Source organism: Hipposideros armiger, unplaced genomic scaffold (genome assembly GCF_001890085.2).
Source record: "Hipposideros armiger isolate ML-2016 unplaced genomic scaffold, ASM189008v1 scaffold_17, whole genome shotgun sequence".
NCBI lineage: Eukaryota > Metazoa > Chordata > Mammalia > Chiroptera > Hipposideridae > Hipposideros > Hipposideros armiger.
This window is the reverse complement of record NW_017731367.1, coordinates 3,989,525-3,995,286: the sequence shown is the minus strand read 5'-3', so window position 1 is coordinate 3,995,286 and position 5,762 is coordinate 3,989,525. Positions and strand designations below refer to the sequence as shown.

The 5,762-nt window shown below is 53.3% G+C and overlaps 1 protein-coding gene across 1 annotated transcript in view; it reads right to left on the bottom strand.

Annotated features, from left to right (window-relative positions):
• The window catches only part of AGAP1 (ArfGAP with GTPase domain, ankyrin repeat and PH domain 1), a 625,487-nt gene that overhangs the window by 402,283 nt on the left and 217,442 nt on the right, over window positions 1-5,762 (bottom strand). The gene's annotated exons all lie outside the window — the stretch shown is intronic.

Genomic DNA, 5,762 nt, shown 5'->3' with positions numbered 1-5,762 from the left:
TTTAGCAGGTTTTGTTTGTTTGCTTTTGCTGACCTATTTTTATCATCACCTTTCATTAGTTTTAAGTCTTTTTAAGTATGCAATTACATAAAAGTGAGCGGACGCTGTGTGTGGGCCTCACCCCGGCACTGGCAGTGACTCCAGGCTGGGAAGGACAGCTGAGACGTGGACATGTTCACAACACAGCGTTTCACGCCCATTTTGGTCTCTCACGCTCTTGACTGAACAGGTGCCTGAGTAACGAACACGTTTACACACACAGACCACACATACGGAGACAACACTGCTGGGGTGAAGCCAGTTCCAGGCCCTGCTGGGTGAGGCAGAAGCCGTGGCCGTGGCCTGGGCCGAGGGCTGGCTGCTGGCGAGTCACGATTAGCCACCACTCAGACTCTGCAGGTGGCACACCTGAGCGGGGCCACAGGGCTGGCGTGCTGTGGTCACCCCTGGAAAACGCCTGCTCTTACGTCGAGTGGTGGGCGTGACTTTGGACTTTTTTACGGAACTCTGAACAGGTCTGCTTTGGAAACACAAGGAAAGACACACAGTGGAAGAGGACCCCTGCACAGCGCTCCACCAGGTGGACCCCCTCTGCCCCATTTGCTGCTGTTTCCCGTGCCCACCTCTATTACAGCCTCAGACAAGCGTGTGGCGGCCAAAGCCCCCTGCACCCACCTGCCTTACTCCTCACCCTCCAGTTGAGGGGCAGCGCCAGCCAGCGAGCTGGTCTGCGGATTGCAGGGCGTGGGCAAGGCAGCCTCCCACGAGATGGGCTCAGACACATGGAACTAAGAGCCGCCATCCGACAGGAGCCTGACTCGGAAGCTGCCCCGCCCTCCTCGCCTCCAACTCTGGCCCGTAGCCCAGAGGCACCCCTGACTGCACCCGACTCCTAACACAATCGCCGGCATTCGGCTCCTCTTTGAAACAGACCGGACCCGCTCGAGGACACGCACACCGAATCCTTGATGGGTCTCTTGAAAGCGTCTCAAGCGCTTGCCCCCTGGCACCCCCCAAGTCCCTCTCCTGTTCTTTCAAAAGAGACACAGCTACAAAGGAGTCCCGGCTTATTTCAGAGAAAAGCGCCTTTCCCAGCATCCAAGCTGCTTTTCTGAGCCTCCTCTTCCGGGGCCACCTCTCAGTGACAAGGACAAGACTCTGGAGCCCAAGGAATGCAATGACCCACTGACAATGACAGATGAGAACAGCCTAGACCGGGGCAGTGAGCTGGGGAACCAAACAAGGAAAACAAAACAGAAAACAAAGCCATGCGCTTGTTTATTTGTATGTTCNGATGGATGGAGGAAAGGGAGTAGGCAGACAGCTTCAGGTTTGTCACTGCAGAAAGGCTGACGTGGCTGGGCTGGGCCTACTACTATGGAGTTCAGCCTGGGGAATGTGCAGGGATTTCCATAGTTAGGGGGTGGCTTTTGAGGCATGTCTGTTTGAAGTAGGTTCTGTACTGGGTGTTGATGTCATAAGGTTCAGGTCCTTTCCCAACTGGGCCTTTTCACGCATCTTGGGCTCGGCTGTGAAATAACGTGCGGGAAGCGCGGGAGCCCTGGGATAGCATCATGACTAATGGGAACGCCAAGTGTGCCAGCGTGTGGCTCGAGTACCACAACCTGGAACCGTAAGGCCCTGGGTGGGGAAGGGCAAGTGGGGCTCTGTCAGGAGGAACGTCTCTTCTGCCTGGCCGACCTCTGCCGGCTCGGCCCTGCTCTGTGCATGACGCCTTCCGTCCACCTGTCTCTCATAAGTGGGCGGGGCCAGAGAGCCAAACACAATAGTTTGTGTGTGGGCTCTTCTCACTGCTACGCACTTCTTTCATTTTGGGGGTGGGGGGAGGGGGATGTTTTGATTTTTGGACATGAATGTTTTGACTTCTTGGGGAAGTTATTTATTTTTTATTATATTTGCTTTATAAATAATAGTGTAAAATACTAAAAAGCACAGAAGAAAACCCCCACATCATCTGCAGTCATGGACTCACCATTAGTTAATGGTTTGGGTACATTCTTTAAGACTTTTCTATGCTTAAGTTAGAAAAAAAATGAAAACGTAATTACAGTGTATGTTATAAACCTCTAAAATTATTTTTAATAAGTAAAATATGCCCAAGAACATCATGAGACGATATAAAGAACATGACCAGCTTTTTAAATTCAATGTATCTTGAACCTAGAAAGTGACAGTTTGTTATAATCCCACCCCCAGAGATGACCACTATTAAAGCTTGCTGAATATTCCTCTAGATCAGTGGTTCTCAAACATTTTGGTTTCAGGACCCCCTTCTACTCTTAAAATTTGAGGACCCCCAAAAAGCTTTTGTATATGTAAATTAGACGGAAGGATGGATGAGACGGAGGGAGCGGGGTTGGCTGGTTGGATAAAGGATGATGATGTCAACAAGTAGAAGAACAAACATGGGAGAGAAAATGTTGGCATAAGACTGAAAAAATAAGTTAAAATTTGACCTTTCTAATAACCCATCTCATAACCCATCCTGCCTTCCCCCAGACACCGACTCTCTCCACATCCATCGCCACCCGAAATGCTTCTACTCATCGGTCAGCAAGGACCTTCCTCCGAGAAGCCGTCCTAATGCCACAGCCTCCACTGGGCGCCTCTCGTCCATGCGCTTTAGTGTCCTCATGATGCTGTCTCATGACGTCCCTCTTTATCTGACCAACATCACTGTATGGTTCTGACTGTGTCCCATTTGTCCCTGGGTCCTGTGGACCCAGCACTGCGCCCAGCCCAAGGCAGACTCTCGGCACACTGGTTAAACGAATGAATGAATCCGTGAATGCATGGCTGCCATGCTAGTAAGGACACATGAGATGCTTCACCACAACGGCTCAAAGCCAGACGGTGGGCAGGCCCTAAATAAAGCTGTTTCCCTTCCTGCTTCGACTTCTGTCTGCTTTTTACCTTGGGCCTCTGCAAGCAGAGAATTCCCACCTATTAATTATTCTTTTGCTCTGGGGCACCTGCTGCTTGTCAGCTTCATGCTGAGAAAATCCAAAACAGTATGCCACAGAATGAAATTTTTAATTAAGATTACACCTTCTCTTTCCCGAGGAGAAAAAGGCGCAAAATCAAACACTGTTCAGCCTGGCAGCTGTGTCCCTTCCTTCTCATGCCAACGTTGTGCAAAGCAGGGCTCAGCCCTTAGAAGGAGCAAGTCAATCAATCCTGGGGGCGGGGCAGGGTGGGTGGGGCGGGGCTTTACAGGGTTTGTATTTGCACACCAGGGGCACTCTTCTAATTTGAAACACTGGCAGCAACTCACAGGCAACTGCGCAGAGGAAATAAAAAAAACAAGCGCAGAGGGAAAGCCCCACGGGGCCCCGTGAACTGCTCAGGCTGGGTCTACAGGCTTTGTTGAGGGAAACGGGGTAACACAGGTGAGGGTGTCCTCAAATTTACAGAACTTGTATTTTAGGTGGTCACACGTCGTCACCACCGGCCCTGCACCTGACAGCGCCACATGGCGAGAGGAGAAAGAGCACCGGCTGTTTTTAAACTGACTTCCTCACTGTCCCTACACTTTACCACTTACCTGCTAAACACGTGGTTTGCTGAAAAGGAAATCGAGGCTTTCAGTAAAAATCCCAGTCGGGAATTAATGAAAACACCAAGTTGCTGACCAACATCCCGTCTCCAGGCAAGATGTCGAAGGTGTCTGCTCTCCACCCTGGTGGCAGCACGAAGCATGCACTGCCTGGCACCATGTGAGGGACCGGCGTTGGGAGCCATGTGGCACCAAAAGTAACTGGTCACCGATTGTCTGACCAAACACAATCTCAGAGCGCACGCGGCATGGTACTACCACTCATGAAAAGAACACAAACACTGAGATTTCTTTCCTCTGACAGGCTCCAGATTTATTGCAAACATGGCATAAAGAGCCCATTTGAGGCTTGCGATTGTGTCACTTCACGGCTGCATGTGAGAGACAGAACCAGGGGCTCCGCAGGCGCTGACCTAAGGGGCCACCTGTGTGGGGCATTGGACCGGGGCAGGAGACAACGGCAGGACTATGGACACACAGTGGCTGGACAAAGGGACACTTCTGTGGACGCTGAGAGCTCCTTAGCCAGGAAGGCATCTGCTGAGGTGACCGAGAGGACGGGGGGATGAATGGCCGGCTGCCTCCATGCCGGGAGCAGAGCCAGCCATCCCGCTGGGCTGTCTGCACGCAGGTCAGGGGACAGGACGGACGGAGGGCACTTCCTTCCTCCGGCACACCTGCAGAGTCACTCACACTTCCGTAGCCACAGATGCGGTCAACCCCTTCGGCGAGTTCAAGCCGACTTTCAGAGTTCCCCTGTGGGCACAGGAGCCCACGCTGCCTTTGGATGGAATCCTTCCTGCAGCCTGGGGCACACACTGCAGACAGTTACATGCTGCTGAACTGCCGGCAGGAAACAAGTCTTTGGTGGTTAGCATCCTCGGCGGACACGTGGGCTCTGGCAGGAGCCCCCACACCTTTAACTGCCCAAGCCGGGTACACACCAGAGGGCTCAACACTGTAGTTACACCAGCCACACACTTCAAGTGCTCCAGTCACATGGGGCCAGCGGCCACCACACTGGACAGCAAATATGGAGAACGTGTCCAGAAAGTCCTACAGGCAGTGCTGGTGTAGACAGAAACACACGGCCGGGTTCGAATCCCAGCTCCGCCCGTCCAAGCTGTGGCTCCCTGGGCAAGGTCCTCATGTGTCAGCGGCTCTGGCTCGTGTGTGTGGAGTGGGGACGATAACCAGCTCCTGGGTGAGCTGTCAGGACTAAATGAGACACTTACCACGGGCCCCGCCCAGGGTAAGCGCTTTGAAAGTGTCGTCATCGTCCTCACGGTCCCCAAAACACCATTCCGGTGCTTCACTCCGACTGCGGAATCCACGTGGCACTTCTGTCTCACGAGCACAGATGTGCAACTGGCCCACCTTTCTGAAGAGCTCCTAGTGACGACAGCGCCAGCTTTGCAGCCTTCATTTGACAGGTATGTCCTGAATGTGGCCTACTGGGTTCACACCATGCCAGGTGCTGTGGTGACAAAACACAGACGGCGGAGAGGTGGCTGTTCCGAGGTCAGTCTTGCAGAACCCGGGCTGCTGAAACGGGCCCGGGGACTGACAGACCCTTTGTCCCCACGAGAAGAGAAACCCGCCGGCAGAGCCCAGAGCGGGCTGAGCTGTAGTGGGGCGAATGAGGGGAGGAGGTGAGCCCAGCCGACAACACCCGGCTGTGGCAGCGGGGACGGGCGCGTTGGGTGTGACAGGGCAGGACAGGGACCATGCCTCCCAGTTCCAGGCCTCCCCACATGTCGTCCTTGTTTTAAAAAAAAACAAACAAAGATGTCTTTCCCGGTTACAAAAGTCACATCCTCGGAAGTTGTACACATCTCTTTAGAATCTGGGTGTTCCTTACTGTGCAAGCTCATCAGCTCAGAAGTGACAAGCCTGCGTTTCTGTCTCCGCCCCACGTCCAACCAGTGGGAAGAGGTATCCAAGGGCCTGTGGGGGCCACTGGGCAGACAGGCTGCAGCTACGAACGAGTGTGGACCTTGGGAGACCTGAGCAGGCCCAGGCTAGAGCCAAAATTCATCAGCGGCGTGCTGACACGGAAGGGCTTACCTGCCCTCCACTCCTAGTCGGACCCGTCCCTGTAGAAGCTACACACACACACAGTGTAAACACATACACACAGACACAGTGTAAATACACACACACACAGTGTAAATACACACACACA